Source organism: Mus caroli, chromosome 7 (assembly GCF_900094665.2).
Source record: "Mus caroli chromosome 7, CAROLI_EIJ_v1.1, whole genome shotgun sequence".
NCBI classification, from domain to species: Eukaryota; Metazoa; Chordata; class Mammalia; order Rodentia; family Muridae; genus Mus; species Mus caroli.
The window spans coordinates 110,423,136-110,434,928 of NC_034576.1; the positions used below are offsets into that span (position 1 = coordinate 110,423,136).

At 42.0% G+C, this 11,793-nt stretch overlaps 1 pseudogene; it reads right to left on the reverse strand.

Moving 5' to 3' along the window:
• Window positions 1–4,496: 4,496 nt before the first annotated feature.
• LOC110298033 lies at window positions 4,497–6,455 on the reverse strand (annotated as a pseudogene).
• Between the last annotated feature and the right edge of the window lie 5,338 nt (window positions 6,456–11,793).

Genomic DNA, 11,793 nt, shown 5'->3' on the forward strand with positions numbered 1-11,793 from the left:
CAATCACAAAGGAACTCACACAATATGTACTCACTGATAAGTGGATATTAGCCCAGAAACTTAGGATACCCAAGATATAAGATACAATTTACTAAATGCATGAAACTCAAGAAGAATGAAGACCAAAGTGTGGACACTTTGCCCCTTCTTAGAATTGAAATACTAGTTTTAAGTTTGTTTTCTAGTTCATGTTACAGTAGGCTAAGCCATAAATAGAAGATGAATCACTTTATCTTCTTTCATTCAATGCCTGTTTAGTTTATAACTGCCTTGTTATGCATGAAGTAACATATTGTTCTTCAGTTTTCCCTCAATTTTCTATGAGGTGAAATAGAGGGCAGATATTTTCTATGTATATCTTAGCATTGTTCCACTCTGCCTTTGAAACAATTATTTTCAGGAGATTCCTTCCCATTGGAAAATTTTTATTTTATTGCTCAACTCTGAATGACAGCAGTTATAATCTGGGGCATGAATATATTTGTTTAGAATGTAATTTGACAATCATATCACAGGTACTTGAAAGAATAACAGCAGTGGAGTCTATGTTCTCACCTGCTATTATCCTTTGGCTTGGTTTATAGTAACCAGATGTCAGAAAGTAGTTGGGTGCATGCATACATTCCCTGTCCTATTGAAGGATTGTGTACATATTGCCTGGGTTAGTGTTACTACAGTAGCTACCAGGAACCATAGTTAACTAGGACTATATTAGTAAGCTTTCTCTCAGCAACTTTTACCATAACTTCTAGTAGTATGAAATCTTATTAGAAAGGAGGAATCATCGAGTTAGGTACCAGCCAAATTTCTGTATGCCGTGCACCCAAGTGATGTCTTCAGAGGTAGAAACTTATCATCCAGCTCTCACATGCAACTCAATGCAATAGGAACAGTCTTTAAGTTTGTAGTGCCTTGGGTGCTCTTCCTGTGCCTTAACTCTTAAATTGATAGCTCAGTCCATTCACTGGAATTTTCACCAATCTTTTGGCTTCTGGAGGTTCTCTTTCTACTCATGCTTGGTGCCTTTGTATAAACTCTGTAACTCATCTTTATTTTTTTCCAATGAACTTACAAATGTGTAAGAATTGGGAAAGTTAACCTTATGAAATAGACTTACTAAAAATGATGGACAGGACCTCTAAATGTTGCCTTCATGCATTCCAGGTACATGCTCATTGATTTATTGATTTTGGGTGGCTAAGGAGGTACAAACAAATAAAAATAAAAAGCAAAAAACAAATAAATGTTGGTATGGCTGTGTGCTGTTTATAATGTTCCCCAGGATTGGGTCTATGAACTGCCAGGTGAGGTCCTGAGGGGCATGAGGATTGTTAGCCTTCACCTGAATTATGCCTGCAGTGCAGACGCAGCTTAAAAGGATCCATAGATTTTTCCACTTCTCATTCATCTTTGGGTAGTTCAGGAGCTTGCTTCACGTGGGAGGCGTGGATCCAAGAAGAGATGCCTTCAACCTTCACTGCTGTAGGGGTTATCAAGAGTACCAAGTACGGCCCTTTCCAATGAGGCTCAAGATTCCTGACCCTTTGCCCCCAGACAAAGACAGTGTCCCCAACTTGGAACATGTTATGGCACTTGTGAGTCTTCAGCCTTATACACTTTTTCAGTTGTTCCTAGGTCTGGTATCTCACCACCTCAAGCACCTTTAGGTGGGAAAACAAAGGTATAGAAAGAACATCATCAGGATCATGTACTCCACCCAACTCAATGAGTGCTGGCTGTCCCCCACACCCGATCTCATAAGGGGTAAGTTTAAATTGTCCTGGGGTGTTCCGAACTCAGAACAGGGCAAAGGGAAGGAGGGCTGTCCACTCTTTCCTGCTTGTCTCCAAGGCCAATTTGGTGAGGGTTTCTTTTAAGGTTCTATTCATCCTCTCTAACTGGCCTGAGCTCTGGGCTTGGTAAGTACAATGTAATTTCCAATTAATCCCCAGCTGAGTTGACAATCCCTGACTTACATGGGAAACAAAGGCAGGTCCATTATCAGACCAGATTACCTTGGGTATCCCAAACTTTGGGAAGATTTCTTCTAGGATCTTCTTGGCTACCATATTGGCCATCTCAATCCTTGTAGGAAAAGCTACCTAGCCTGAAAAGGTGTCTATAAACACTAATAAGTACTTGTTGCTATATCTAGCTGGCTTAATTTCTGTAAAATCTATCTCACAGTAGGCCCTAGGCAGGTCACCCCTGAGCCTCTTCCCAGGAGTATACATGTAGTGTCCTGCATTAGACATAGCACAGGCCTTGAAGCTTTTGACTATTTCCTCTGCCTAGTCAGAGAGTCCTATAACATAGTAGCCGGAGAACCTAACCACACATTTTAATTTCTTGTCCCCCAAGTGGGTCAAGTAATATAAATTGGTAACATACTTGCATCCTTCTTCCCATGGGAGGACTAGTTTTTCTTCTTCTGTTTCTAGTACCCCATACAGGGTTTCCTTTATTAGCCCTAATTTGTCCGTAATTTGATAGTCCTCAGGAGTGTATCTAAAGCTTGTCTCTCTGACACCATAATAATCTTTAGGCTTCTTGACTGCCAGGATCATTGCTCCTTGGGCCACCTGTTTGTTGGTTAGGTCTACCATCTGATTCCCTTTAGCCACAGCATCTTGAATTTTCTGATGTCCTGGACAATGTACAATGGCCACCACTTTGGCAAGTGTATGGCTTTGAGGAAGCTCAAATTTTCCTCTTTATATTTTATGTCTTTCCCTGCAGATGTCAACAGCCCTCTTTGTCTGTATATTGCTCCGTGTATATGGGCAGTGGCAAAAGCATACCCGCTGTCAGTGTAGATGTTGATAGACTTCCTCTCTGCCATTCATAGAGCTTGTATCAATGTTACAAGTTCAGCTTTCTGGGCCGATGACCCTTCAGAGAGGCTGCTGACCCAGATCACTTGCTTCTTATCCACCACTGCTGCCCCCATCTTCTGCTTACCTTCAACCATGAAGCTACTGCCATCTGTGTACCAGCTCAGACTCCCAGGCCAAGACTGAGTTCCTTCAGATCATTTCAAGTACCAGTTTCTTCTGCCAGAATGTCAGCGCAGTGATGAGTAGGTGAAGAGTCATCAGTCTCAGGCAGTAGGGTAGCAGGATTGAGGACAGCAAGGGGAGTGAAGGTCACTTGTTCAGTCAACAAAAGGCACTGATAATGTGTCTGATAATGTATTGGTCATCCATCTGTCAGGGGGCTCTCGAATAATGATTTCAAGAGCTTGGGGTGCCACTACAGTTATTTGCTGTCCCAGAGTGAGCTTGTCAGCATCCTTGAAAAGTAGAGCTATGGTAGCAATATCTTTTAGGCAGGAAGGCCACCTGCTGACAACAGAGTCTAACTTCTTGGATAGGTAAGCCACTGGCCTTTTCCAAGGTCCCAAAGTCTGGGTAAGGACTCCTCTGGCGACCCCTGATCTCTCATCCACAGAGTGAAATGTTTGGTTAGGTCAGGAAAAACTAAGGCTGGGGCCGTTAGTAGGCCCTTTTTAATTTCTTCAAAGGCTTTCTGGTGATCTGGACTCCACACAAACACCCCCTTCCTTTAGGAGGTACAACGGAGCAGCTAAGGTCGCAAACCCAGGTATCAAGAGCCTGCAGAAGCCAGCGGTGCCCAAGAATTCTCTTACTTGCCTTGGTGTAGTTGGGGTGGGGATCAGAGTTACAGTCTTTTTTCTGGCTTCCATTAGCCACTGCTTTCTGTCTTGAAGGGTGTATCCCAAATATATAACTTCAGTCTGACACAGCTGAACCTTTTTACCTGAGGCTCGGTACCCCAACTCACCTAATTCTGTTAGTAATTTTTCAGTCCCTTTTCTGCACTCAAACTTGGTGGTCACACCTATCAAAAAGTCATCAATGTGGGAGCAGAGTCACCTGAGGGTTTCAGCCCTGAAAGAGGCTAGGTCCTGATGGAGAGCCTCATCAAAAAGAGTAGGGGAATTTTTGAACCCCTAGGGCAGCCTAGACCAGGTCAATTGACCTGCCAATCCAGTATTTGGATCTTTGCATTCAAAGGCAAAAATAGGCTGACTAGATGAATGCAGTTCCAAGCAAAAGTCGTCTTTTTAATCTAAAACAGTGTACCATTTCCTTTCTGGTGGGAGGGAGCTGAGGAGATTATAAGAACTGGGGACAGTTGGGTGTATGTCCTGGACCCTTTTGTTAACTTCTCTCAAGTCTTGTACTGGTATATAATCATTAGTGCCAGACATTTTGACTGGTAACAGACGAGTGTTCCAGGGGGAGGCCTTGTTGTAGAAGCCTTTAGATATGAGTTCTGACTCCTTCCCGAGCCTCCCAGTTTATACTGACATACTCCTATGGGGTGGCATTGGCCTTCAGTCCTACTACCACTGGGGGAACTCTTACTGCCATTCCCATACCCCCAGTCTCTGCCCAAGCCTTAGGAAATGTTGTCAACCAGTTCTCTATGTTATAAGTCTCTGTCTGATTCAGGAACTCACACAACAGGTATTACTCTTTGAGCTTCAGGGCCAACACCATGGAGGTGGGAGTCTCCCATGTTACCTCTGGTCTAGTTTGGTTAAACTTGATCTGGGCTTTCAACTTTGTTAGTAAGTCTCTCCCTAGTAAAGTCATAGGGCACTCAGGGATTACCAAAAAAGAGTGCAAGTGCTTTGTTTGCCCTTTCCTCAGATCTACAGTCCTTGAGGTGATCCATGGGTATTGTTTCTATCCAGTTGCCCTAATTACTATAGTCTTTTTATTTTTTAACTTTCCCAATGGTTGTTTTAATACAGAATATTCAGCCCCTGTGTCCACTAAAAAGTTCATAAAAGTCACCTCCACAGTCAGGGTTACCCTAGGCTCAGGGAATTGGTCCAAGCCCCATCCCCTCTAATCATCTTCTTCTAGGGCCAATACCTTAGGGGCCATCTCTTTCTTCTTTGGGAACTCTCTTGCCCAGTGTCCTTTTTCTATGCAATAAGCACATTGGTCTTTATCCAAGGGGCATTTCTCTTCATTGTTACACATCTTTGGTTTTCTGTTGCCCAGGTTCCCTATCTGCCTAAGTCCTGTCTTTTCTTTCTCTCCTACTACTGCAGCCAAAATTCTAGTTAAATTTCTCTCTTGTCTACAATCCCTCCTGTCTTCTCTTTCTTCTGCCTCTCGCTTCTCTCTTTCTTGCTTCTCTTCCTCATTATCCCATTTATGAAACAATTTCTCTGCCTCCTTAACCAAATCATGTAAGGTATAATCCTGCAACCCTTCTAGCTGCTATAACTTTTTCTTAATATCTGATGCTGACTGCCCTATAAAGGCCATAGCCTCCACAGCTTGCTGACTCTCAGAGGTTGGGTCAAAGGGAGTATAACACTGATAAGCCTCCATTAAACGTTCAAGAAACACAGATGGTGATTCAACAAGTGCCTGAACAACCTCTCTTACCTTAGCCAAACTGGTGGGGCATCTAGCAGCCCCTCTCAGCCCTGCCACAAGGACCTGGCAGTAGACCATCAGTGGCTCCCTACCTGCTATTGTATTGAAGTCCCAATCAGGTTGGTTAAGGGGAAACCCAGCATCTATTTCATTTTGAAGATTGGTTGGCACTCCATTGCTCTGGGGACATTTTTTTTTTCGTGCTCCCAACAGGATTGTTTCCCTCTCCTCAGTAGTAAAGAGAACCTGTAAAACTGCTGACAATCATCCCAAGTGGGTTGGTGGGAGTACATCAGAGACTCCACCAATCCTGTCATGCTAGCAGGATATTTTGAAAAAGAAGGGAGATTAGTTTTCCAGTTATAAAGATCAGCAGAGGAAAATGGCTAGTACTGTAGGGGTTGAAGATTTGGCACGTCCCTGGAGGTCCGTAGGTACGCAGCCACAGACTCACAGTTGAGTCTGGTCCATCCAGACTCGAAGCATATTTGCCTCCTGCTGCCTGGAGGGGTTTGGGGTTCCCTGGTGGCTGGGGTTGAGGCTGTGAATAAGTGGGAGGTAGTGGACTAGGCCACTCAGGAGGCTTCTCAATCTCGGAATAGGTTTTGGGAGGGGCCAAAGTCTTGGCTGGAGACTCCATTTCGGGAGAAGCCTTTACTTTTGATTTATCCTTTGGTGTTTCATGGAGAGGCAGGACTCACAAGCCTGGCTTTTGTTCACATACCCAGGCTTTGGCCCAAGGTGGGGGTGTGGGGGGGTTCTGAACCAGATCTTGCCACACAGTGATGAATGGTTTCTGATCAGAATGGGATCCGAGTCCTTCCTGAAAAACAATGGCTTTGATCTCAAAAATGATAGTTAAGCCAAAAGTACCTTCTGGGGGCCCCCGACATCAAATGTCAGCCATGCTGAAGAGCAAAACATCTGCCACAATCCTTTTTTAACTTCTATTGACAAGTTGTGTGCTCTAGCCCTAACTTCAGTCCAATGGCTCAAAGTCAGACTAAGGGGGGTTGTCATGGTCTGTCCCATTGTCAAAGTCACAAATAAGATAAAATAGAGACTCAAGGCACTCAGACAAATACTAACAGATGTCTGCTTCCACCTGGACAGCCAAAACCATTCAAAAGATATAGACAGCCACAAGGGCGGATAACTTCGCATATCCAGGGGAATTACCGAGTCCTCTCCAGCCTCCTGATGGGACTGAGGTCCCCCTGACTTCCCCAGACGTCTCCCAGGGTGGCAGTATGCTGATCACACCTCTTTGTATCCTCCAGAGATGCAAGCAACTGCAAAACCGAAAATACAGAATCAAAATTCAGCCAGCACAGAAACACAAAGACAGAAAGACACAGACAATGTCTCACCTCCAAGTCGGTCATCTGAGACTAGGTTGGTCACAAATCCCAGACAAGCCCCCACAAATGAAATATCCCCGAAGAGAGGAGACCTTCACTCAAGTCTGGGATGATGCAACCAGCCCCTACCCCCAACCAGGAACTTATGAGAGACCATCCTTGCTGCAATCCCATGAGGTTTATTGACAAAAACCAGTGCACTGTGGTTGACTCGTATCCCACACAGGGGTAGAGGAGTTTGACCCCAAGTAGCTGAGAAAGGGGGTATTTTTAAAAAAGCACAACCCAAAGGCGTAGGGAGGGCATTATTGGAAAATGCCGAAAATACCAGTGAAAAATCACAAGGGGGTACTAAAAATCACAAGGGGGAAACTCTCTGCTTCTCAAAACTGTTCTCAAGATTTTAACCTAACTTTCGTGGTCAGAAGTTCCTGGAACAGGGTCATTGAACCAGCAAACCTATATTCTTGGTGTTAGGGGGTCTGAATTTTTCCTGGTCTTTTGCATTAAATAAAAAAAAAGATATGACTTGCTGCATAGTCATGCTATGATTTTCATTTCTCATACTTTAATGTCTTAGCTAAAATAGATATACATTGAAAATAAAAGAATATATGGGAGATTCACCATCTCTGACCTCAAGCTATACTACAGAGCAATAGTGATAAAAAAAAAAAACCTTCATGATATTGGTATAGAGACAGACAGGTCGATCAATGGAATACAAATGAAGAAATAAAACCACACACTTACAGAAACTTGATCTTTGATAAAGAAGCCAAAATATACAATGGAAAAAAGAAACATCTTCATTAAATGGTGCTGGTATAACTGGCAGTCTGTGTGTAGAAAAATTAAAATAGATCCATATTTGTAACCTTGCACAAAGCACAAATTTAAATGGATCAGAAACCTCAACAAAAAACTAGATACACTGAATATAGTAGGAGAGTGGGAAAGAGCCTCAAACTCATTAGCACAGGGAGAAATTTCCTAAACAGAACTCCAATAGCTCAGGATCTAAGATCAACAATTGACAAATGATAAGTGATGCAACAGGAAAGCTTCTGAAAGGTAAAGGACATAGTCAATAGGACAAACAAGCAACCTACAAACTAGGAAAAAAAATCTTCACTAACCTCAAATCTAACAGAGGGCTAATATCGAAAATATACAAAGAATTCCAGAAGTTAGACTCCAGAGAACCATATAACCCTTTTAAAAATGGGATACAGAGTTTTGTATCTCTACAACCCTATAGGTGGAAAAACAATATGAACTAACCAGTACCAGAGAGCTCGTGTCTCTAGCTGCATATGTAGCAGAAGATGGCCTAGTTGGCCATCATTGGGAAGAGGCACCCCTAGGTCTTGCAAACTTCATATGCCCCAGTACAGGGGAACACCAGGGCCAAGAAGTGGGAGTGGGTGGGTAGGGAAGCAGGGTCGGGGAAGGGTATAGGAGACTTTCAGGATAGCATTTGAAATGTAAATGAAGAAATACCTAATAAAAATTGGAAAAAGAAAAAATGGGATACAGAGCTAAACAAAGAATTCTCACCTGAGGAATCTCAAATGGCTGAGAAGCACCTACAGAAATGTACAATATCCTTAGTCATCAGGAAAATGCAAATCAAAATGACATGGGATTCTACTTTATACCAATCAAAATGGCTAAGATAAAAAACTCAGTTGACAGCAGATGATGTTGAGGGTATAGAGGAAAACTCCTCCATTTCTGTTAGGATTACAAACTGGTAAAACCACTCTAGAAATCAATCTGGAGGTTCCTCAGAAAACTGGAAATAGATCTATCTAAAGACAACTCTTGTGCTTATACCCAAAAGTTGCCCCACCATGCCACAAGGGCACATATTTCTCTATTCTTACATAAGCATTATCTGTGATAGCCAAAAATGGAAACAACACAGATGTCCCACAACGGAAGAATGGGTACAAAAGATGTGACTAATTTACACAATGAAATACTACTCAGTTATTAAGAATATAGACATCATGAGTTTTGCAGACAAATGGATGGAACTAGAAAATATCATCCTGGATGATGTAACTCAGACCCAAAAGTACATACAAGGTATGTACTCACTAAAAAATATTAGCTAAAAAAAATAGTACAGAATACCCAGGATACAATTCACAGAACTCATGAAGGTTATCAAGTCAAAGGGCCCATGTGAGGATGTCTCAATCCCACTTGGGAGGGAGAAAAAAAAAGCAATCACAATCAGGGAGGGGTTGGCAGAGAGACCTGGGTAGGAGAGGGGACAGGAAGTGGGTACATGATCATTTATTATGTGAGGGGAAACAGGACTGAAGCCCTGAGGGCCAGCAGAAAGCATGGAAACCGGCAACCTCAGGATGTAGGAGGTGGAGGACCCTCTAGAATGTGCTAGAGACCTGTGAGTTGAGAGACTCTCAGGACCTAGAAAAGGGAACTTGGACGAAGTGCTTTACAGTGAGGAGGGGGAACTTGTAGAGTCTACCTCCAGTGGAGGGACACGGCATCAAATAGAGGGATGAAGCTGTTATCCCACAGTCAAAAGCCCTGACCCAGAATTGTTCCTGCAAGGACTTAAATGGAGACCATGTGAGAAAGGAGGCCCAGTAACAAGCCCAAATTGAGATCCAGCTCAAGGGGAGGCCTGACACTGTTACTGATGCTGTGGTGTGCCTGCAGACAGGAGACTAGCATGGCTATCAAGCAGCTGAAAGTATCAGATGCAGATACAAGCACCAACCAAGGGATAGAAACTGGGGACCTCTGTGGTTGAATTGGAGGAAAACTGGATGAAGCTGAGGAGGAGGGTAGCCCCATGGGAAGACCAGCACTCTCCACTGACCTGGATCCCTGAGATCTCTCAGACTGTGAACCACCAACCAGGCAGCATATACCAGCCTATGTGAGGCCCTCAAAACATAAAGAGCTGAGGAATGCCTGGTCTGGCCTCAGTGAGAAGATGCACCTACCACTTGCGAGATTTGAGGACCCAGGTTGTGGGGAGGTCTGCTCATGTGGAGTTGGGGAGTTGAGGAAATCCTTTTGGAGAGATGGCAGACTGGGAGGGGGGAAACTGAACTGTACAAAGGATTAAAGAATAAAAAATAAATAAAAATTAACATTTAAAAATAAGGAAAGCAGTCTGAGCAAGCCATGGGAAACAAACTCATAAACAGTAACCGTCTATGGCTTTGGCTCCAGTTCCTGCCTTTACTTTCCTTCTCTGATTGTTCTTTGTGATGGAATGTGACCTGAGATTTATAAAACTTTCCTCTTCTCCCTAAATGATATTTTGTATTAATATATGAAACTTTCAAATATTAAAAGAAAATTACTATTATAATTTAAATAAAAAATAAAGTAAATGTGGCCTGCAAAATGGCTAAACTGAGTATAAGTGCTTTCTACTAATTCTCTTTCTCTCCCTTTTCCTCTCCCTCTCCCTCTCCCCTTTCTCCTTCTCCCCTATTCTCAATCTCCACAGGTACACTCAAACATACACACACACACACAGACCAACACAAAGTTAAAGTGAGAAAAAATAAATATGATGAAAATTGCAAAACATAGGGACAGAATTAACACATATTGGTACTCAAATCTCACTTCTGCCCCAACAATCAGAGCAGAAATGTCTCAGTTTACTTTATCATTATTGACATGAAATTTATCTTTGCATTTATTGACTGTAGAGCTGTAGTCATATAAAAGTCTCTCTAACCTGGGAAAGAAAACCTCTGTGTTCTCCAGGAAAGTATTTTGCACATCAGGGTGGCCCAAAGTTCTTAAGGTATTTTTGAGACCGTTCAATTCAGCTCCATTGTTTACTTAGCATTTAATAAGAGGTAGACATTATGTGGCTACCAGAACATCCAGAACACCATCTGACTTCAAACTAATATGACATTGTATAATCCCATTTGCTTCCTTTTTAGAGATATTTTGGTATCTAAGTTTAAATGTAGGAGCTCCAGCAAAAAGTAGAAGGCCAAAAGAAACTACATTTTTCTCAAGCAGAATTGCAGAATAACTTTTCAGAAAAGAGAGTAAACAAAAGACAAATTCAGACAAAGGATGTGTGAAAAACCACATTAAAATTATCAGATTGAAAGAGCAGTATACATGGAGAGTGGTATTTATGAAGTATTAAGAAAAATGGGATTGAATTTTTATTTGGGTTATTTGATATGTTGAATTCTATTTTCTTGAGTTCATTATACATTTCAGATATTAGTCCTTTTTCAAATTTATGGTTCGTGTAGATTTTTTTTCTGATTCTGTAGGCTGTCATTTTGTCCTATAAATGTTTTCCTTAGCCTTGTAAAACTTTGCAGTTCCATGATGTCCCACTTATTAATTGTTGATCTTAGTACCTGAACTATTGGTGTTCTGTTCATTAATTTATATCCTGTGTCAGTGAGTTAGAGGCCATTCACTACTTTCTCTTGTATTAGATTTAGTGTGTCCTGCTTTATATTGAGGTCATTCTTCTACTTGGACTTGAGTTTTGTGAAGGGTGATAGATGTGAGTTTATTTGCATTCTCCTGCATGTAAATGTCAGTTAAACCAGTAATGTGTTGAAGATGCTTTCATTTATCCTTTGTATAGTTTTACCTTCTTTGTCAATTATCAAGTCATTATAGGTGTGTAGTTGAAATTCTTGGTCTTCTAAATTATTCTACTGATAAAGTTGTCAGTTTTTATGTCAATTCCATGCTGTGTTTATTATTCTTGCTCTGTAGTACAGTTTGAAGTCAGGGATGGTGATACCTTGAGAAGTTTTTTTTAAAAAATATTTTTTATTACATCTTTTCCTCAATTACATTTCCAATGCTATCCCAAAAGTCCCCCATACCCTCGCCCCCACTTCCCTACCCACCCATTCACAGTTTTTTTGGCCCTGGCATTCCCCTGTACTGGGGCATATAAAGTTTGCATGTCCAATGGGCCTCTCTTTCCAGTGATGGCCGACTAGGCCATCTTTTGATAC